This window comes from Marmota flaviventris, chromosome 5, assembly GCF_047511675.1.
Source record: "Marmota flaviventris isolate mMarFla1 chromosome 5, mMarFla1.hap1, whole genome shotgun sequence".
Taxonomy (NCBI): Eukaryota; Metazoa; Chordata; class Mammalia; order Rodentia; family Sciuridae; genus Marmota; species Marmota flaviventris.
The window spans coordinates 103,348,357-103,372,634 of record NC_092502.1 but is presented as its reverse complement, the minus strand read 5'-3'; positions in this window follow the sequence as shown (position 1 = coordinate 103,372,634).

Below are 24,278 nucleotides of genomic sequence, written 5' to 3'. Positions count from 1 at the left end.
TGGAAAAGTAACAAAAAGTGGCTCTTAGAGATTTTCATCAGATTTATTGGTTTGTTGAAAAATTTGGAAAACCTAAAATATTGGTGAATAAATCCTTTAATGACTGAGTCTCATTCACTTCTCTTTTACCATAAGGAAAATAAGCCAAATTATGTGGAAACAGTGCCACAGGTAAACAATTAAATATTATGTATGATTCCTAATTAGAGAAATTACATTGAGAGATTTGGCATTACATCTTCATGGGGGGGGGGGGGGTGCAGGAGGTGGGCAGTGCTGGGAATCAAACCCAAAGCCTCATGCCTGCTGGGCAAGGATTCACACCAAAATCTAAATTCTTAAAATAGGGAAAGGATTATATAAGAAGGATTTTCCCTCATTCATCTTTATCAGTTTGTGTCATTTCTCTTCAAGTATCATTATAGTTTGGATCAAATCCTCAAAATATTCTATAGATTTGAGATTGAATTTTTCCCTTCTAAGGACAGCCTTCTTTCTAGGATGACCGGTGACCTCCCATTTCCTTGTTTTATGTTCAGAAAAAATCCCTAACATCCCAGTGATACTCACTTATCCTAATCACCTAATGACCAGTAACATTTAACTAACCTAAGAAATTGTTTTCATGAAAAATAAGCCAACAAGAAGAACCAACAAAACCATAAAAATAAGTAAGGGAAAGTAGTCTTATTAAATGATATGTCACACATCTACAATACTTAATGACACTGTGGCACTGTCACATACAAATGATCCAAATAAATGAATGGAATGAAAGCAGTGTAAACATAGATCTCAGGAACTTGGTATCATAAATATGACATTTCCAATCAACCAGGTAGCCATTGAAAAAGCCATCTGGATCCCTAATTCACAACTTAGAGTAAAATCGGTACTGAATATATCAAAGGTAAAAAATCAAAACAGACCAAATAGATACATATGTGTGCACCTGTGTACACACACAGAGTGGGAAAAATGAGGAAATAATATGCAAAAATGATTTTTTGCATGGAAAACTGATCATAATCAAAGTCAAAAGGTAAATAATAAACTGGAAAGTATTTGTAACTCACATTCTCTATCTCTACACACACATACACACACTCAAATTCTTGTAGAAAAATATCTATATGCTAGAAAATAGAAAAATGGGCAAAAACTGTGGAGATAGACAAAGAGAAAGTAAACCCTCAATAGATTTTTACCTCCCTCATAGAGAAATGCTATTTTAATAGTATATTTCAATTACACTTTAAAAAGAAGCTTATTTTTGAAAACAGATATACAAACAATCTACCATTTCCTCATCAGAGGAAATACACCCAACATGCTCTCTGTTCAGTGAGACGAACCTCCACTATTCCCACCAAGATGGAGGCCTTCTCTCTAGGACTCCTTCCCTTGCACCCAGGTGATCCTGTAGGTTTCTTGGTGGACAGTATGGAAGGGATGCTATGTGTCAGGATGTTATGTGTAAGCTGGGCCAGGACAAGGGGAAGGCAAGAGAGGTGCACTCATTCTCAGGGTCATACAAGTTCAAATTCAGTCATAGAAAAGAACACCTCCTTAAACTGCACGTTCCAGACACCTCTCTTTCCTTTTAGTCCTGAACGTGCTTCAAAGGCTATATCATAAAAAGGACCCAGTTCCAGCTGCACATATCTCTCTCTCTCTCTCTCTCCCCCACCCCCCACCGCCTTCAGATTTCCTTGGAGCTCTGAATCACATGGGAAAAAATCAGCCTACCTGGACAAATCTTATGGAGAGACCACAGAGATAGAAAGAGCTACCTAACTGGTTCCAGATATTCCATTGCCTGGCAATTCAACCATTCCCACTCCTGCCCCAGATGTGTGGGTGAAGAAGTCTTCAGAAGGATCCAGCTCAAACTGCCATCGGAAAGCAACCTCTTGAGATTCCAAACCAGAATGGTCCATCCAAATGCTTTTGCATCTGAATCCACAGAAGTAGAGTGACATGGAATGACTGTTGTTTGAAGTCAGTCACTACGTTTTGTGGTGATTTGATATGCAGCAATAGATAACTAATATAGACTCTCTCCTATCTTGGTCCTGGTAGAGGAAATCAGTACATCTGCCTTAGAGCTTAGCAGTTTGGTGATGTCTAATCAAAATAATACAAACTCAAGTGCTTTCTTCAGACAGTCCACTTGTAGATGTTTCCCAATAAACATACTCACACAAATTCATATTGACACATACAACATATTTATCACAGCATTGTTTAAATTGAATTATTAGAAAAAACCTAAAAAGCCATAAATATGGACCCATTTAAGCACACTATAACATTCAACAGAATAGTGCACTGTCCAAAAAAGAATGAGAGTATATGTAAAATGATATGAAAAAAAACTCCAACATAAAACCTTAAGCAAAACAACAAAAAGGTACAAGGCAGAATGTATAAAACAGTGGCAACCATGAAAGAGGAAGAAGAAATGAATATCTGTTCTTAATTGCATAAACAGAAAGATTATCTTTGTAATTATACTAGGAACCTCTGACCTCTATTCCCTGGGGAAGAGAATGAGTAGCTGAGAGACAGAGTGGGTGTATGGGATGGAGGTTCATTGTATTTATAGCTTTCTTTCCTTCTTTTTTTTGGTACCAGGGATTGAACCAAGGGATGCTTAGCTACTGAGCTGCATCTGCAGCTCTTTTTATTTTTAATTTTGAAAAAGGGTCTCACTAAGTTGCTTAGGGCCTTGCTAAGTTGCTGAGGCTGGCTTTGAACTTGTGATCCTCCTGCCTCAGCCTCCCTTGTTGCTGGGATTACAGGCATACACCACTGTGCCTGACTTCACTGTATTTATTACTTTAACACCTCAAATTTTATATCAATGTATTACTTGATCAAAAACAGATAAATAACATTAACATAAAAATTAGTTTCTAGCAGATTTTTTTTTCAGTACTGGGGATTGAACCTAAGGGATGTTCCATTCCTTAGCTATATCCCCAGCCCTTTTTATTTTACTTTGAGAAAGGATCTCAAAGGAGCCTACGCTGACCTTGAACTTGCAATCCTCCTGGCTCAGCCTCCTGAATAGCTGGAATTACAGATATGTGCCAATGTGCCTGGCAAGCAGATGGTCTTGCTTTAATTTGACTCTGTCTGAACTTTTAGAAATTAGAGATAGATCTTCAATCTGAGGAATATGTAATCCTGAAGATTCAGCCAGCTTTTCTTTTCAGGCTCTATGTACATGGGTTAGGCAGTTAAGGGATCCGTTTCCAGATATAAAATATCTACTTAAAATTCGTCTGTCTGGGAAAGCACCTTGCCAGGCTAGTTCTAGCTTCTCACTCAATTCTCTCCCAGCCTTCCTTATCTTAAGTGACATAAGACAAGTGAGAAATGCCCGTCTTGCATTTTATTCTGGTGCACTGTCTGCAGTGCAAAGAACTCCTAGATGTCAAACAAAAGAAAAATTCAAAATATTGTCATTGACTTTGAGTAAATTAGTGACTTTAAAGATTGGGAAATAAATCCTCTTACAAATCCAATTCTTCAAAATGTTAATTTTCAAGCTTTTCATTTAAGAAAAAAAAATTGGAAGAAGGCCTATAGAATCATCAGCTGAAGGAACATTACAAATTATTTTGATAACAGATCATGAGGGCCACTTTTTATGTACAGCTGAGGACTTCAGAGAAATGAGTGGTATTGCAATAAGAAAATTCCTTCCATTGCCATGAACTTATTTTTACAAATAATTTTCCTCAGCATTAATATCATTAAAATAAAAAAAAAGAAAATTGATGTGATACATTATACTCATCCACACATAGTTGAACTTGCTTTAAAACCAATTGTCAAAACAATTGTGGCAATAACCCCATTTAAATTCTTTTTACCCTTGGGTCTTTACAGTTAAAGAAAATATTTTTAATTTTACGAACTTTTGTTGCATCAAAGAATGATCAAGTGGTTTAAAGATAAAGACTTTTAAGCATCTGATATGTTTTACCAGGGCTAAGATTATCTTAAAATAGAAGAGAGAACTAAGTGGGACAGGAACAGTGTTTGTAAGCAAAATAAGCCAGACTCAGAAAGTCAAGGGTTATATGTTTCTGTCATATATGGAAGCTAGAGAGGAAAAAAAGGAGGGGGGAAGGTCTCATGAAATAGAAGGAAAGCTAATAGAGTAGAGAGAGGGCCAGGGGGAGCGAGAGAAGGAAGCACAGGGGAGGAGGCATTGGAGAATGAATTGCCCAAATTATGTGTATGCATGAATATGTAACAACAAAGTCCATTATTTTTTTTAAAGAGAGAGAGAGAATTGTTTAATATTTATTTTTTTAGCTTTTGGTGGACACAACATCTTTATTTTTTTATTTTTATGTGGTGCTGAGGATCGAACCCAGAGCCCCGCGTATGCCAGGTGAGCACGCTACTGCTTGAGCCACATCCCCAGCCCCACAAAGTCCATTATTATGTAAAATTATAATGCATCAATAAAACAGTTAAAAGAAGAAAGGGAAAGGACAATGTAAAATTTCTATGTTAAAGAATAATTTACTGATACAGTTTTAAAATGAAGATGGTAGAGCAGGGCAGGGCAACACGTGCCTATAATTCTTGCTACTTGGGATATCCAGGCAGGGAATCCCATGTTTAAGGCCAGTTTCAGCAATATAGGGAGACCCTCATCAATTTGGTGATACCCTGCCTTAAAATATCTCAGTGGTAAAGCAGCCTGGGGTTCAATCTCCAGTATGCCAAAGGGGGAAAAAATAGTGGTAGGTATAAAATGGCTGTTTGGATTCAAGTTGAAGAATGATGTAGCAAGGTTTTAAAAATATCCATGTTTATTATGTGTTGGAAATTACATATATTTGCAGCTGCAAAGGGAGAAAGCAGCTTTTCAAATTATTTTAAGGAATACACAAATAATTTGAACTATTGCCTTGTAGATCATCAGCTCTGTTTGCAAATGAACAATTTATCCATCAAAGTGTAAGTAACTTTCTTAAGGTCACCAAGGGACAACAGGGACCAAACCCTGTTCTCCTGCCTCCTGGTCTAGGTAGTCAGATCCAGGCAATACACCTGGTGGAGGTGAGTCCTTATGGGCAGAAAGAACTGAGATAAAAGGAATCAGAGCCCAGGTCTAGTATTGTGCATGACACCAGCCCCTCAGAAATGGAGAAAAAAAATCCAAGCAAGAAAATGCCGCCTTCCCCTTATCCTCATGGAGTTGTGGGACTTTTTGATTTTCCCCTTAAAATTCACAGTGGGGTGCCCAGATGGCCTGTTGCTTCTCTGAAATGGTCATTAATCATTAAGGGGCTGGGGTTGTAACTCAGTGATAGAGCATGCGCTTAGCATTTGCAAAAGCCCTGGTTTGATCTCCAGGACAAAAGGGGGAAAAAATCATTCATCACAGGAGATAAATTGTGTTGGAAATAAAAGGAATTACTCCTTGTGTCCATGCAGTCTCCCTTGTTGACAAGTGTTTTCACAAGCACCATTTCATCCAGACTTGGTAAGAGCCCCACGGCATGGGCTGGCAGGACCATTAAGACTGCTCTACCACAAACACAGCTGAGGCCCATCCTCCGGGTATCCTGACTTTGGGTTTAGTGATTTGGTGACTTTGTCATAGGCAACAGACCTTTATAGAGTTTATAAGAGATCGAGCCCAGCAAATTTTTCTTGGCCCTGTAGGGAGGATCCTGTGATCACTGCAGTCACACACACTGACAACTTACTCATTTATGACTAGATTCACTTACAACCTTTACCAAGTTCTTGGAGTCCCTAAAAAACCCAATTCCTTTCCCACATTCCCAAACTCTTCTTTGGTTTTCTCCTGTTCTCTACTCCAGCGTGGCCTCCCTTGAGATCCTTGACCCCATCCTTCCCCGTGACTGTCCCCTCTGCCTGGACTTCCTTTTCCTCAGATATGTACATGACTGGCTTAGTCTCAGCCCTCATGCTGGACTGATTTCCTTGGACTCTCCTTTTCTCCCTGTGTAAAATGTCCTTCCTGATTTTAATCTCTCACATCATCCTGTTTATTTCCTTGATAATACAGCACGACCTTTAATTATCTTGTTTGTTATATCCTTTTTGTATACTTACATATAACTTTTGTACCCTTTCTTTAAAAATTATAAAATCATTTCTTTATTAGAACATGAATCCTATGAAGCATGGAACAGGTCTAACTTTTCACTATTCTATTTCTAGTGCCTCGTACCTATGGTTTTATTAGTAAAATGACTGTTACTAGGAGAAATTAGGAGTGCTTGATCTGTATGTGCCCAGGTAGCATTTCTACCACAAAAGTTATGCTGAAATTCTAAGATTTCATTCTTCAAGCTATTGTCAGTCAATTACTGTCTCACATAGCTGGAGACATTCAGAGTAATAGAAATGCAATAAAATGTTATCTTTAAATCATTGAAAAAAAGTGACTATAAATGTATTAAGAATGAATATGAAATATATTTTTAGACAAACAAAACCCATGATAATTTGTCACTAGCTGACTTAAACTGAAGGATATTATTTTTGCTGAAGGAAATATAGAGTTTGAAGATGTGGGAAGGAATCAAGAAAATATTGAAAAATGTTACTCTAGCCTAATACTGGTATATTAATAATAGGTCTAGAATTAAAATATATGACCATGATGGCATATAAGCGATGGGTAGAATGAACAGAATTAAAATATACTAAGATCCTTATGTTATTCAGGAAGAGAAAGAAAGTAACAAAACTGAATTGTGAAGAACGTATTTATTATCTACACATAAAAGATGATATAATTTCAAGATAGGAAAGAGAAAGAAATGAAATATTGACAATGTTTAAAACCCCCCCAACACACAAACAAAGGATAAAAAAGAATGTAGACCAAATCAGAATAATGACAAAATTCTTAAAAATATTATAAACTTAAATATAGCAGTAGTTGTGCACAAGGCAATGAGGCAATTAAAAGTCAAGATCTTCAAACTTGCATAAAAAAAACTGTTCAATGATGCTTATAAGAACTTGATCTATTTATCTATGAAGACAAAAATGTTGAAATTAAATATATAGGTGAAGAAATACATTATATGGCTTAAACTCACCAATTAAGAGACACAGGCTAGTAGAATGGATCACAAAACAAGACCCAACAATATGCTGCCTACAGGAGACGCATTTGATAGGAAAAGACATACGTAGGCTGAAGGTGAAAGGTTGGGAAAAATCATATCACTCATATGGACTTCGGAAACAAGCAGGAGTGTCCATACTCATATCAAATAAAATAGATTTCAAGCCAAAGTTAATCAAAAGAGATAAAGAGGGACACTACATACTGCTTAAGGGAACCATACACCAACAAGACATAACAATCATAAATATTTATGCCCCAAACAATGGTGCAGCTATGTTCGTCAAACAAACTCTTCTCAAGTTCAAGAGTCTAATAGACCACCATACCATAATCATGGGAGATTTCAACACACCTCTCTCGCCACTGGACAGATCTTCCAAACAAAAGTTGAATAAGGAAACTATAGAACTCAATAACACTATTAATAACCTAGACCTAATTGACATATATAGAGTATACCACCCAACATCAAGCAGTTACACTTTTTTCTCAGCAGCACATGGATCCTTCTCAAAAATAGATCATATATTATGTCACAGGGCAACTCTTAGACAATATAAAGGAGTAGAGATAATACCATGCATCTTATCTGATCATAACGGAATGAAACTGAAAATCAACGATAAAAGAAGGAAGGAAAAAGCATACATCACTTGGAGAATGAACAATAGGTTACTGAATGATCAATGGGTTATAGAAGACATCAAGAAGGAAATTAAAAAATTCTTAGAGATAAATGAAAACACAGACACAACATATCGGAATCTATGGGACACATTGAAAGCAGTTCTAAGAGGAAAATCCATTGCTTGGAGTTCATTCCTTAAAAAAAGAAAAAACCAACAAATAAATGATCTCATACTTCATCTCAAAATCCTTGAAAAAGAAGAGCAAAACAACAGCAAAAGAAGTAGAAGGCAAGAAATAATTAAAATCAGAGCTGAAATTAATGAAATCGAAACAAAAGAAACAATTGAAAAAATTGACAAAACTAAAAGTTGGTTCTTTGAAAAAATAAACAAAATCGACAGACCCTTAGCCATGCTAGCGAAGAGAAGAAGAGAGAGAACTCAAATTACCAGCATACGGGATGAAAAAGGCAATATCACAACAGACACTTCAGAAATACAGAAGATAATCAAAAACTATTTTGAATCCTTATACTCCAATAAATTAGAAGATAGTGAAGGCATAGATAAATTTCTTAAGTCATATGATCTGCCCAGATTGAGTCAGGAGGATATAGAAAACCTAAACAGACCAATATCAATTGAGGAAATAGAAGAAACCATAAAAAGACTACCAACTAAGAAAAGCCCAGGTCCGGATGTGTTTACAGCAGAATTTTACAAAACCTTTAAAGAAGAACTAATACCAATACTTTTCAAGCTACTTCAGGAAATAGAAAAGGAGGGAGAACTTCCAAATTCATTCTATGAGGCCAACATCACCCTGATACCTAAACCAGACAAAGACACTTCAAAGAAAGAAAACTACAGACCAATATCTCTAATGAACCTAGATGCAAAAATCCTCAATAAAATTCTGGCGAATCGGATACAAAAACATATCAAAAAAATTGTACACCATGATCAAGTAGGATTCATCCCTGGGATGCAAGGCTGGTTCAATATACGGAAATCAATAAATGTAATTCACCACATCAATAGACTTAAAAATAAGAACCATATGATCATCTCGATAGATGCGGAAAAAGCATTCGACAAAGTACAGCATCCCTTTATGTTCAAAACTCTAGAAAAACTAGGGATAACAGGAACATACCTCAATATTGTAAAAGCAATCTATGCTAAGCCTCAGGCTAGCATCATTCTGAATGGAGAAAAACTGAAGGCATTCCCTCTAAAATCTGGAACAAGACAGGGATGCCCTCTCTCTCCACTTCTGTTCAACATAGTTCTCGAAACACTGGCCAGAGCAATTAGACAGACGAAAGAAATTAAAGGCATAAAAATAGGAAAAGAAGAACTTAAATTATCACTATTTGCAGATGATATGATTCTATACCTAGCAGACCCAAAAGGCTCTACAAAGAAACTATTAGAGCTAATAAATGAATTCAGCAAAGTGGCAGGATATAAAATCAACACGCATAAATCAAAGGCATTCCTGTATATCAGCGACAAATCCTCTGAAATGGAAATGAGGACAACCACTCCATTCAAAATATCTTCAAAAAAAATAAAATACTTGGGAATCAACCTAACAAAAGAGGTAAAAGACTTATACAATGAAAACTACAGAACCCTAAAGAGAGAAATAGAAGAAGATCTTAGAAGATGGAAAAATATATCCTGTTCATGGATAGGCAGAACTAACATCATCAAAATGGCGATATTACCAAAAGTTCTCTATAGGTTTAATGCAATGCCAATCAAAATCCCAACAGCATTTCTTGTAGAAATAGAGAAAGCAATCATGAAATTCATATGGAAAAATAAAAGACCCAGAATAGCAAAAACAATGCTAAGCAGGAAGTGTGAATCAGGCGGTATAGCGATACCAGACTTCAAACTATACTACAGAGCAATAGTAACAAAAACAGCATGGTACTGGTACCAAAACAGGCGGGTGGACCAATGGTACAGAATAGAGGACACAGAAACCAATCCACAAAACTACAACTATCTTATATTTGATAAAGGGGCTAAAAGCATGCAATGGAGGAAGGATAGCATCTTCAACAAATGGTGCTGGGAAAACTGGAAATCCATATGCAACAAAATGAAACTGAATCCCTTTCTCTTGCCATGCACAAAAGTGAATTCAAAATGGATCAAGGAGCTTGATATCAAATCAGAGACGCGCCGTCTGATAGAAGAAAAACGTTGGCTACGATCTACAGTTGGTGGGGTCGGGCTCCAAATTCCTCAATAGGACACCCATAGCACAAAAGTTAATAACTAGAATCAACAAATGGGACTTACTCAAACTAAAAAGTTTTTTCTCAGCAAAAGAAACAATAAGAGAGGTAAATAGGGAGCCTACACCCTGGGAACAAATCTTTACTCCTCACACTTCAGATAGAGCCCTAATATCCAGAGTATACAAAGAACTCAAAAAATTAGACAATAAGAGAACAAACAACCCAATCAACAAATGGGCCAAGGACCTGAACAGACACTTCTCAGAGGAGGACATACAGTCAATCAACAAGTACATGAAAAAATGCTCACCATCTCTAGCTGTCAGATAAATGCAAATCAAAACCACCCTAAGATACCATCTCACTCCAGTAAGATTGGCAGCCATTATGAAGTCAAACAACAACAAGTGCTGGCGAGGATGTGGGGAAAAGGGTACACTTGTACATTGCTGGTGGGACTGCAAATTGGTGCAGCCAATTTGGAAAGCAGTATGGAGATTTCTTGGAAAGCTGGGAATGGAGCCACCATTTGACCCAGCTATTCCCCTTCTCGGTCTATTCCCTAAAGACCTAAAAAGAGCATGCTACAGGGACACTGCTACATCGATGTTCATAGCAGCACAATTCACAATAGCTAGACTGTGGAACCAACCTAGATGCCCTTCAATGGATGAATGGATAAAAAAAATGTGGCATTTATACACAATGGAGTATTACTCTGCATTAAAAAATGACAAAATCATAGAATTTACAGGGAAATGGATGGCATTAGAGCAGATTATGCTAAGTGAAGCTAGCCAATCCCTAAAAAACAAATGTCTAATGTCTTCTTTGATATAAGGAGAGTAGCTAAGAACAGAGTAGGGTCGAAGAGCATGAGAAGAAGATTAACATTAAACAGGGATGAGAGGTGGGAGGGAAAGGGAGAGAGAAGGGAAAATGCATGGAAATGGAAGGAGACCCTCAGAGGTATACAAAAGTACATACAAGAGGAAGTGAGGGGAAGGGGAAAATAATACAAGGGGGACAAACGAATGTCAGTAAAGGGGGCAGAGAGAGAAGAGGGGAGGGGAGGGGAGGGGAGGGGAGGGGGGATAGTAGAGGATAGGAAAGACAGCAGAATACAACAGACACTAGTATGGCAATATGTAAATCAATGGATGTGTAACTGATGTGATTCTGCAATCTGTATATGGGGTAAAAATGGGAGCTCATAACCCACTTGAATCAAATTGTGAAATATGATATATCAAGAACTATGTAATGTTTTGAACAGCCAACAATAAAAAATAAAAAAAAAAAAATGGATAGATTACAACTTAAAAAAAAAAAAAAAAAAAAAAAAAAAAGACTGTGGAACCAACCTAGATGCCCTTCAATAGACGAATGGATAAAAAAAATGTGGCATTTATACACAATGGAGTATTACTCTGCATTAAAAAATGACAAAATCATAGAATTTACAGGGAAATGGATGGCATTAGAGCAGATTATGCTAAGTGAAGCTAGCCAATCCCTAAAAAACAAATGCCAAATGTCTTCTTTAATATAAGGAGAGTAACTAAGAACAGAGTAGGGACGAAGAGCAGGAGAAGAAGATTAACATTTAACAGGGATGAGAGGTGGGAGGGAAAGGGAGAGAGAAGGGAAATTGCATGGTAATGGAAGGAGACCCTCAGGGTTATACAGTGGAGGGGGTAGAGAGAGAGGAGGGGAGGGGAGGGGAGAGGTGGGGAGGGGAGAGGTGGGGAGGGGGGAGGGTGGAGGATGGGAAAGGCAGCGGAGCACAACAGACACTAGTATGGCAATTTGTAAATCAATGGATGTGTAACTGATGTGATTCTGCAATCTGTGTATGGGGTGAAGGTGGGAGTTCATAACCCACTTGAATCAAAGTGTGGAATATGATATGTCAAGAAATTTGTAATGTTTTGAACAACCCACAATAAAAAATTAAAAAAAAAAAAAGAAATACATTATAAATGTCAATGAAAATGAGTATTGTTTGATTGATATTGGGTATCATTAAACCATCTCTAATGAGGTACAATTAATGATAAAATGTACATTTTCATAGGAAGGTAAGACAATTCTAAGTTCATACTCACATAAAAATATCTTCTAAATACTATAAAGCAAAAATTGACAGAACTAAATAGGAAAATTGGCAAAAGTGTTATTTAAAACACACTTTGTAACTGAGAACAAGCAGACAAAAATTAGCAGAACATAGAAGGCTTCAGCAATATAATGAACAAATAACTTGGTAGCAAGAGAGAACAGTCAACAAATTAAGGGTATATATATTTTTTGAAAGCAGATGTGGAAAAACTGAATCTATATGTATGCCATAAAGTAAGACTCAATAAATTTCCAAGGACTGAGGTCATGTAGCATATACTCTCCAACCAATTGCAAATAAAAAGAAATCAGTAACAAGATGCTAGAAAACCCCCAAATGCTTGGAAACTAAGAAATATGCTTCTAAATAATCTCTGGGTTGAAGAAAAAATCATAATGGACATTTGAAAGTATTTTTGATATTGTTATGATTTGGATCTGGAATATCCCCTAAAGACTCTTGTGTTGAAAGCTTGAGTCCCCAGTGCAGCAATGTCCCGAGGTGGGGCTTTGGGGGAGGTGATTGGACCTTGAGGGCTCTGGCCTCATCAGCTGATTAATCCAGTGATAGCTGATTGGACTACTGGGAGATGTGGAACCTGAAGGCAGAAGGGCACGTTTGGAAGAAGTAGGTCACAGGGCTGTGTCCTAGAAGGGTATTTCTTTTCCCTTGCTCCTTCTTCCCTTTCTCTTCTCCTGGAAGCCAGAGGCTGAGCAGATTTCCTCCATCATGCCCCTCTGCCCTGATGCTGTGCTTATCTCAGGCCCAGAACAATGGAACCAGCTGATCATGAGTTGAAACCCCTGAAACTGTGAGTCAAAACAAATCTTTCCTCCTCTAAATAGTTCTTCTTCAGCTTTTGTCCCAGTGACAAATAAAGTTAAGACAGTCCTCATAAAATGAACGAACATATATCAAAATAAGGGGAATGCTCAATTTTAAAATGTGGAGCATTATCTACTGACTTTCTACTTAGATGAGCTTAATTTGAGTCTTTAAACCTTCCATATGCCACCCCTCTAAAATAAATCCCTTCTCTTCTCCCCACATCTCATCCTTCCAAATAATTATATTTTGTTTAAATTAATATTCACTATTTATGGTATTTTGGCTATGTAAATATTCTTAAATGTAAATGAGGTAGGTGTTGCCTTCAAGGTAGACTTGTCTTTTCCTGTTATTTATTCAGTTTACTTTCTTATACCTTTGCTCTCTCCCAACCTCCTGCCCTAAACAGCCAATGACATCAGCTAACAGTTAAGTAGTTAAAAATGTCGACAGTCCTGACTGTTAGGACAAAAATTTCCCCTAGCAAATGCAACTAGTGATGGAAAGAATTGTGTTGGCATATCACAAGATGGCAAGAGCAAAGCTAAGGAATGTACAAAGGAAAGAGTATTTTTTAAAAAGATGCAGATGCTCTCAAAGGGATGGGAATAGCTATTTCTTTTTGGTCAAGTGCAGATTGAAAAGAGACCGAGAACAAAGCATTCTTAATGACTATTACAAGAGAAAAATAAAAGTTCAAAACTGTCTTTTATTTCCCGTTTTTTAAAGAAGGAGGAGGAGAGGGAGAAGGAGAAAGTTTTTTGTTGTTGTTTTGTTAGTTTTTTAAAAAAGGACAGAATAGTAGTGGTTCCTAGGATACAAAACTATTTGCTCAAGGAATGCTCCCCAGGATACAAGTGCTGTGCTTGTGAATGTGGGTATAGAGTCCTTTCTGCTGTGACCCAAGGTGATACTTCTCTTTATATACTGTGCACAGGGGTATTGTATAAAGAAGAGATGAGAGCCCTCTCTCAGAGTCGGAGAAGGAAGGATGGCAGAATACAACCATCTCCATTGAACATAATTTTGGTGATCTGAGTTCCCAATTGGAAGCCAAAATGCATTTTCCCACAGAAGTATTGGGAATCTGTGTAATGATTAGGAATTGTCACATGTTGGGTGTACTGTTGTATCAAAATGGGAGAAGAGAACAATGGGTATCATCTATTAAAAAAATAAGAGAATAAGAGTGAGCTCAGGGATGTAGCTCAGGGATGTGGCTCAGTGGTAAAGCACTTGCCTAGCATGCATAAGGGTACAGATATGGGAGCAAAATTATAAGAGCATAATAAGCATGAACTGGGTGTATTCTGATGCTAGAGGGCTCCTAGACAGGTGGTCCTCAGAGCAGACCAGGTGGATGCACAAAAGTCTTCCAGAAAAACTGTCATCTAAGGTGACACTGAAAATATCAGGATTTCTGGCATTGCAACTGTGTGTGTGTGTGTGTGGGGGGAATGTTATAAATTCTTAACTTGGTTCATATGAATTTGCAAGAGATAACCAACATGTAAATTGAGGTTTGCTTTTATGCTGTTGTTTCCTAAAACAGAGACAAGCCACTCATTGCTGTTGATACTTACGAAGGTTTTCACCAACTGCCTTAACCTGGAACTCTTTCTGTTCCCACACTACCACCTGCAAGGTCCCAATCCACTCAGCTACTTTGATCCACTTTCTCTGGCCCTTATGTATAACGTGGCCTCAAAATATTACTTGGAAAATCAAGGAGAGTTCATGGTTAGGAAGGCTGGGAACCAGTTTTTAGAACTTGCTTTAGAAAATGTCTTCAAAATGTAACTAGCCAAGTCCCGCTTTTAATCAAATTTAATGATCACACGGATACAAACCACTTTCTATTCCTGATCTGTTTCCCAGGATCTTTCCTGCAATTAATCACAGGCTGGATGGATTCTGAGGCTCCAGGCCAAAGCAAAAACTGTTCCAGGACTTGCAAGTGTCTCAACAGATTGTGTAGGAACATTGCTGAGCACTTTCGATTAGCTCAGAGTCACTCTGGGCAGCCTCCAAGGCCTGGAATAAGGCTGGCCTGTTATCTTTGTTTCCTGCAGTTTCCATGGATACCACCCAGCGGGACTCTGAAGTTTCTTACACAGGCTTCCTCTCTTTGGGAACTTACCTTAGAAACTTATGGTGCAGTCTACCTAGCTTTTGATTTTCAAATGACATGGCATTCTCTTGATCGCCTTCCTCCAAAGTATGGCACTGATTCCCTCCATCCTTGGGAAAACAGGCTTGGGGTGGGCCAAACGCCATGGCTGTCTTCAGAAGACAGACTTCTTGGACTTGAGTTTTGAACTGTGTCAGTAACAAGGCAATTAATTGAGTTCTCTGGGGATGAGTGAAGTGAAGTGGAAAACTGAGGGGCAATATTGTGAGGCAGTCAAACTAGAAACAAATAAGTAAATGTAACCTGGCTTCAAGTTTCTAGATCTTTCAGCAAAAGAATATTAGCCCAGGTGATCAGAATTTCCTCCACCTTACATTGTATGTGTACACATAGTCTTAAGCAGGTCCCCTTTCTCCCAAACCAGATGTATATAAAAAGTGCTTCTTAATTCCCCCATCTTTCTTCATATTCCATGTAGGGGAGAGAAGCATTCCCTCTTTTTTCTTTTTTTTTTCCTCCCTCCATAGCAATGCTTGCATTTGGTCACAGGTGGAAACTAGCAAGCAAGATAGAAGAAACCATGTCCTTATTCACCTGGGTGACTTTGTTAGTTAATTACTCATGGAGATGCTCAAAGGTGGGTAAGGAGCCAGGTAAGGTTTGAGGATGAACCAAGTGCAGGCAGGCTGTCCTAACGGTGGCCCAATTCCTTGCAAGCTTCTGGGCAGTCCAGAGGATGGGGTAAGGGACAGGAGAGGGGCAGTGGGGAATGCCATTTTCTTGGCATTCCATCTGCTGAGGTCATGAATAAGCCACACTCTGGCTGCTCTGCCATCTCTGCCTTCTGGGTGGTCTCCACCAGCTATACAACACAGCCCACCCCTTGCTTTTGGCCTCTGCTAGGGTATTTATTAGGAGGCCTGCCTCCTTGGGAGATGAAATAACTAGGACTTTATAATTAAAGACTTCATTAGTTTCTTGCTGCAGGTTTCCATAGCTAATGGGACTTAGGTCTGCATTATTTATGACATTGGATGGTTTTCCATCAGTCAATCTCAGCTATCCTCTTACACCAGGTGCCTACTACCCACCCCCTTCCCACCAGTCTGCCAGCAAGGTAGGAGAGAGTCAGTGCCAGAGTTACCACACAAAAACTCCCAGGGTCTCCACATTGATGTGCATGAATTTGTAGTGCAGCCAAAACAAGGCTGGGAAATGTAGCAAATCTAATGTTCATCCATCATTTTTATAGTTGTCTTCCATTCTTAACTCATTTGAAAAGTAAGGGGGCATTTTAGCAGATGGGACTTGACTGTCTCCATGACTTGTCTTTCAAGATTGTCACTCTAGGGAGCATTATAGAAGCTCTTTGGGGCAGAGGAATGGAGACTCAGGGAAAAGGGCTGAGAAATGTGCTCTGAGCTGCCAAGGGAAACTGGCAGATTATGATCATGAGATCAGTACATTTTTCCTAGAAAGGGTCATTTTGTGGCTTCACTTGAGAAAAAATTTTCTTTGCTAATTCCTATTGTATGAGAGAATTAGTAATACCAACTACTAAGATATATACTAATACTTTGTTTCAGAAAGTGGTCTAAGCATTTTACATGCATTATCTCTATTCTTTATGTTGTGGTCCTGCACCAAAATCCATTCTCTTTTGAGAGGTGTAGCTAGAGAATGGCTATCCAGCCTGAGACTACATTTCCCAGACTCCCTTGAAGCCAGGTGAGCTCCTGTGACTGCTTCTTCACTAAAGAAAGGTAAGCAAGAGTGTGCCACCCTCAAGTCAGAGCCCTCAGGGAGGAGTCTTGTCCATGTTCTTTCCTCTTTCCTGTTTGGTGAAAAATAAAGTCACGGTCTTAGCCATGCACCAACTCAGAGCACCTGTCAGGGGTGGTTCAAGAAAAAGAAACACTGCTTGCTCCTTAGCTCACCCATTTCAGGGAGCTTTACTAGAAAGTTTACATTACCCTCATGTACTTAAAAACAGCCTTCCAAGGCAGATTTTTTTTTTTTAATCTCATTTTATTAAGGATAACAGTATAGCTCAGAAAAGTTAGACGTATGTTTAAAGTTGTACAGTGACTAATGATCAGCACTGGAATTCTGATTTTCTCTGATGACAACCTATGATGACAGAGGTCAGAACAGCAGTTCCCTGGGCTATACCATACTGACTGACAAGGTACATGATGGAAACTCTTTTTATAAAAAGAAAGGTGATTGGATTAAAAATATCTTTAACACTTGGGCAACATTTTATTATATGAATCGCTTCCACACAATTAATTCGTTGAAACTTCATAAATTCTGAGGGGCTGTGTGCAGTGGCACATGCCTGTAATTCCAAGCAGGAGGATCACAAGTTTGAGGCCAACTTGGCAACTTAGCAAGACCCTGTCTCACAGTAAAAAATAAAAGGGCTAAGAGTGTAGCTCAGTGGTAGAACACCTGTGTTTTGTGGCTGTGATCAAAATATGTGACAAGAACTACCTAAAGGAGGAAAAGCTTATTTGGGGATGAGGGTATCAGAAGTTCAGTCTATGGTAAGCGGACTCCATTGCTCTGGATCCAAGGTGAGGCAGAACATCATGGAGGAAGAGTGTGGTAGAGGAAAGCTGTTGTATTTGTGGCAGCTGATAAGCAGAGAGAGAGGAGACCACAGTGAAGATGAAAACTACTTCCAGGACATATCCCAAAGATACACTTCCCCCATCTATGTCCTAAAACCACTCCATTAGTTCATTCAAAGCAGGATGGACCCTCATATTCTAAAATTTTACCTCTCAATATTCCTGCATTAATAGAGGAGATTTGTGGGGAACACTTTACATCCAAATCATAATAGCATCCTTGGGTTAAATTCCCAGTAACTAACACACACACACACACACACACACACACACACACACACACACACTGAGGGACATGTTTTTTCATTCATATTATACAGATAAAGAGACTGAGGTGTGGACAAGTTAGATATTTTGAACACAGTTATAAAAACTGGCTCTAGGATTTGAACGCAGGTTTTTTTTTTCACTCTAAATTCTGTACCCATTCCATTATACACATGCTGAAGAAGTTCTCTCAGGTATAAATTACAAAAACCAACTCACACTAACTTAAGCAAAAGACAAATAAAACCCATACAAATTCACATCTTCTTATATGTTCATTCACATAATTGGGAAGGATAAATTAGAACCGGCCTTGCAAATATCATGACTGACATCAGGTTTGTAGTTCTCTGACTCTACCAATGGCTAGAGGAGAATGGTTCCAAAGACAGCTCCAACTTGTGGCTTCCGAGCTTAGCAACCCATAGGAAAGACTAAGTTTTTGTCTATTGCTTTATTCTATGGAATAAATAGAATAAGGAAAAGACCTTGATTGACCCCACTTGGATCTTTTGCCTTCTCTGTGGACTGTTGAAAGCCACAGCCGAAGGGGCCCCAGCAAACTTCCAGCTGCCAGCAAACTTCCAGCTGCCGGCTGATGATTGGCTCACAGAGGCCCCAGCAACATCTAGCTGATTGGCTCCTCTGCGGTGATGCTCATTGGGCTGTTTCCCTGCCCTTTCAGACCACGGAGCTGCTCATTGGGGGACTTTTTTGGCTCCGCCCACGTGACCCAGCCAATCGGCCTCAAGAGCAGGAGGATTGTGGGAGGTGGAGAGAAGCTTGTGTGGGAGAGAGAGGCTTATGGAAAGCCGGTGGTGGCAGTTGGGCTCTGAGGGTTTTTCCTGAGGAGCTGTGTGGTTTGGTGTGTGGTTCTAAAAATAAAGTTAGTTTCTTTTGACAAGTGGCTCCTGATTGTGCCCAGCCAGACTGCGGCATTTGGTGGCCCGTACGGGGAACGAACCCGCGACCTTGGCGTTATCAGCAAGGATTGCCTGGAGCCCTTAGTTTGGGCAATGATTTAGCAGATAAAACTACACATGACATACATATTTTCTCTACACTAGAAGAAGCTATAAATTTTCATAAAAAGTTCCATGTCAATGCTAATACTTTACAAAAGCGCTTTAAAATAACTAAGGAACAAGCTAGACAAATAATAAAACAATGTCAAAATTGTGTGACCTTTTTACCACAAGTTAATCTTGGAGTCAATCCTAGAGGATTGATACCTAACCATATTTGGCAGATGGACGTCACACACTTGCCAGAATTTGGAAAATTAAAATATTTGCATGTTACAGTTGATACTTCTGGATTTTTGATGGGCTCCCTTCATGCCGGAGAAAAAACTAAAGATGTTATAGCTCATTGCTTACAAAATTTTGCCACTGTGGGTGTTCCAAAACAGTTAAAAACAGATAATGCCCCTGGTTATTCTTCTACCTCTTTTAAACAATTTTGCTCAACATTTGGCATTACTCATATAACAGGAATCCCATACAATCCACAGGGACAAGGCATAGTTGAAAGAGCTCATCAAACTATTAAAATGTACTTATTAAAGCAAAAAGAAGGAATTGGGAAGGGGTATATATTCCCCAAAGATAAACTTAAAATAACCCTTTTTACTCTAAACTTTTTAAATTTGGATTCTTCAGGACTTAGTGCTGTGGAAAGGCATATGTGTCCAAAAAATGTGCATAAGCCCAAGGTACTTTGGAAGGATATTCTAACAGGACAATGGAAAGGTCCTGACCCAGTAATTGTCTGGAGTCGAGGGTCTGTTTGTGTGTTTCCACAGGGAGAACAGCAGCCGATTTGGATTCCAGAAAGATTAACTAAAGCGATTTCTACAGACCAAAAAGAAGATGATTTGGCTCAAATCCATAACAACTGATATCCAAAACTCCAGTTTGGCTATTCTTACATCTGCAACAGAACCAGGATGCTTTTTTCAATATCTATTTTATTATTGCCCTTTGCCATATCATGAAGTTCTATTTTGTTTTTTGAGCTCATACAGACCTAGGTTAATGTTTTGCTGATCAGTTCTATTTTTTGACTATAGAGTTTTTAAACATTGCAATGGAGATTTCACCTGTAAAAAGTTATAAGGCCTTTACTATAATGTTATGTGTTGTATGTATTATATTATGTGTGCACACTTGTGTTTTGTGTTATATGTTTGAATGTACGTATGTCCATATATCATATATTATGAGCGCTCATGATAAAATGGATCCAAATATTTTTTTTCACGTGATTTATATGGTTTAATTTAAATTGGGTAAACAACTGTTGAGGATTGTTTTAATATGTAAACAAAAAAGAAGGTTAACAGATCTGTTTGTTTACTTTCACCTTTCCTTTTCATTATATTTAATAATTCTCTTAAAGATAATGTAAATTGTTAAGAAAATTATTTTCTTTTAGTGCCTTCTGTAATGTTACATAATTTTTTCTTTAGCCATTATTGCCAGAATTCCTATCTTCATCCCAGTGCCGGTGAAGACAATGTAAATTGTTAAGAAAATTGTTTTCTTTTAGTGCCTTCTGTAATGTTACATAATTTTTTCTTTAGCCATTATTGCCAGAATTCCTATTTTCATCCCAGTGCTGGTGAAGTCAAAGATAAAACCAATCTACAGCTTCTACAATAGCCATCACTGAACTGCTTGCAGAACTTGCCTGGACACATTGTGAGCTCACCTGTATGCATTGTGAACTATCTGTTGGTGCAGCGACTTGTGGTAGTGTTGGGGTATTTTTGCTGATGATGTCATTGGTGGTACAATTTTTCCAAAAGGAGCAGTCAATTGGCTTGGTGTATCTTCCTCCCTTCTGCTTGTCATGATCGTCCAGCTAAAATTTGGGGGCCAACAGAGGTGAGGCAAAGAACCTCACCCCCCCCGCTGGTACAAAGACCTCTCCACAGGTGTGGCTGTATACTGGACCGGTAGTCAGTGACGGGTAAGATCCAATTGCAATGGTACCAAAGGACCATATGTACTATTGGACAACCTAAGGCAGGCACGGGTCCCTAAGCCACATGCTTGTTGTTTAAACAGAGAGGGGGAGATGTTGAGAGCCACAGCCGAAGGGGCCCCAGCAAACTTCCAGCTGCCAGCAAACTTCCAGCTGCTCACAGCGGCCCCAGCAACATCTAGCTGATTGGCTCCTCTGCGGTGATGCTCATTGGGCTGTTTCCCTGCCCTTTCAGACCACGGAGCTGCTCATTGGGGGACTTTTTTGGCTCCGCCCACGTGACCCAGCCAATCGGCCTCAAGAGCAGGAGGATTGTGGGAGGTGGAGAGAAGCTTGTGTGGGAGAGAGAGGCTTGTGGAAAGCCGGTGGTGGCAGTTGGGCTCTGAGGGTTTTTCCTGAGGAGCTGTGTGGTTTGGTGTGTGGTTCTAAAAATAAAGTTAGTTTCTTTTGACAAGTGGCTCCTGATTGTGCCCAGCCAGACTGCGGCAGTGGACCATCACTGAAAACAAGGGGATGGGCAAGATACTGTCATGGGCATCTACACTAGAACCATGTGTAGTGGGTAGCAGGACTGGGAGGACCAGCCATAGGAAGTAGAGGAAGGTTCATGCTGATTTCAGAATGAGGAAGGGATATTGTTTTTACAAAAAACAGGTCCACTGTACACACCCTGCATTGTGAAAGCGAGTCATCATAGAACTGGTGGCAGCGTCCCTTAGTTTTGAAAACACCACATATTTATGCTATAGATAATTATTTCTCAGTCTTACTACAGACATCCTCTTGTGCAGTATGGTCCAAAAAGTTGCACTCCATGATTTGCTTATTCATTCAAAACCGTCTCTAGAACTTCTTAGCAGTTCCCTTTTAATTATAGCCTCCAGGGGAATCTGACCAACATGCATGCACAGTCCTGTCCCAAGGAGAACAAAGTCCCTGGATTAAGGAATGAGGGAGTAGAATAATTTCACAAGAGATCTGGGTATCAGGGTGCTTTGTGTGCACACGGGTTACATAAACCCTTATTTTTCTATCTTTGAGGTTTATCTCTGGGGACCCAAATTCATTTCACAATTCCTTAACAAGAGGGAAGATTAACAAAAGTCAAATACCCTCTTCTCTCCACCTCTTGGCAATGCTCTTGGCTAAATTAATGTACTTTGTTACCCTAAGGGCCCAAGTGCTGGGCCAAGATGGGAGCTTCAGACAAAAACAAGTCCAGAGACTATTACCTATTTTGGCATGTGACTTCTTTGGAAACTTGTAACCTGTTGTTAAGACTGGACATTTCTGTTCTGTGCTTTGCATCAAATAGTGGTGTGGTTGAGCAGTGGTTTTTAATCTTTTTTTTTTTTTTTTAACAGTACTGGGAATTGAATCCAGAGCCTTGCCACTTGTTAGGCCAAATATTCTACCACTGAACTACATTCCCAGCCCTTTTAATTTTATTTTGAGACAAGGTCTTAAAAAGTTGCCCAGGTGATCTTGAACTTGCGATCCTCCTGCCTCAGTCTACTAAGTACCTGGGATTTCAGGCATGAGCCACCATACCCATTTGTGGCTTTTAGTTTTTAAATTAAAAAAAAATCCATAGTAAACCATACATTTTATATTGACCTGGTACAGACATATACACACACAATATAGCCCAAAGTATTTCTTGCTAAACATCTGTTGGCCCTTGCCCTTTGTGTTATATTCTGATATGTTGTATTCAATTTTATTTCATTTTTGAAAATTGCTAGGTGTGCCCACTAAATTAATTTCGTGTCAGGTCATGACCTGTAGGTTGGAGAGTACACAGTCCAGCCATTCTAGCACTGTTTCCTGTGCATCATCAGCTTCTGTGAGCACCTTCTCATCAAAGGTTCCTGGACTCCAGCCTACCACATTCAGCCCAGCAGTGTGTGGGGTAGGATGATCCAAGAGCCTCTCACATCATCTCCCCACTCCTTCACAGAGTTAGAACCTTCTCAACTGTGTGACTCCCACGTCAGGCCAGGACAAGTGGCCAGTGGCTCTGCTGCGTACCTCTAGCTGCCAGGAGCTCAGCACCTGCAGCTGTAGTTATCAAGCCATCCTTCCACATTTCCAATAGAAATGACCTTACTGCCACTTGCATCCTCCATCCTGGTCCTGCCCTTTGAAACCAGATGAGTTGAGTCTCTTTTCCGTACTGTACTTTAGAACCTTGAAGACAGTATCTGACTTCCCCATCATCAATTTTTTCCATTTATAAACATCAAGGTTCTAGGTTCTTCCATATCCTGTGTGTGTTTGCCAACATCCTTCTGAAAGTGTGGCCCTCATAACAAGCAGGTGAGTGCTGGGGAAGTGTGTGTGTGTATGTGTCTGTGTATGTTTAAATCCTTTGTTTTTTTTTTCTTGCAGTATTAGAGATTCAACCCAGAACCCAGGTCCTTAACTGTGCTGGGAAGGCACTATGCCTTCGAGCTACAACTCTTGTCCTAAATCCTTATTTTAAGGACTCAGATTGTGTAAGAGATGGTGTAATTTTGATTCCAAGATTGTAGATCTTTGTCCTAGCTATATAACATTAAGCCAGTATTGGTCCTTTTTAAATTTTTTTTATTGTTAAAAGGAGAAGGTTCTATTGTCTAATGGCTACAAATTTAGTTTGGGATGTTGAATAAGTTTTGGAAACAGGTAGTAGTGATAGCTGTGTAACATTGAAAATGATAAACTGTATGTTATGTATAAGTACCACAATTTTAAAAAGGAAAAAAAAGGGTTGGATTTAACATCCCTAAGATTCCTTCTCATGTTTCTAAGTCTTTTACCTCTGACCTCACATTTCTTAGGCTTTGAAGGCTCTATGGGCCGAGTACAATTCTGGGTCTTCCATGGAATGTTCTGGGAGAGGTGAAGGATTCTGTTCAGCATGAGGGATCCCATGTGCTGAGCCCAATGACAGTCTTGTTACCTGTATCATTCTGGAACCATGTGATCTGGTGAAGTGTGAACACCTCCACAGTTCAAACAGGACAGTGATCCTGTGATGACCCTGGTTCAGGGGCCCTACAGGGAATAATCTAGAACAAGCCATGCTTCCTCAGCTGGCCTGACTTCTGGGCTATCTGAGGGCCAATTTCAAAGACCCAGAGGTCCAGCCTTTAGAAATTTCCTTTTGACTCCCTGGCACTGGTTTCTAAACTGCTTCTTTTTTTTAACTATGAAAATTTTAATTGACATAATAATTATACACATAATTGTACATATTTATGGGATACAGTATGATAACTTCATACATATAT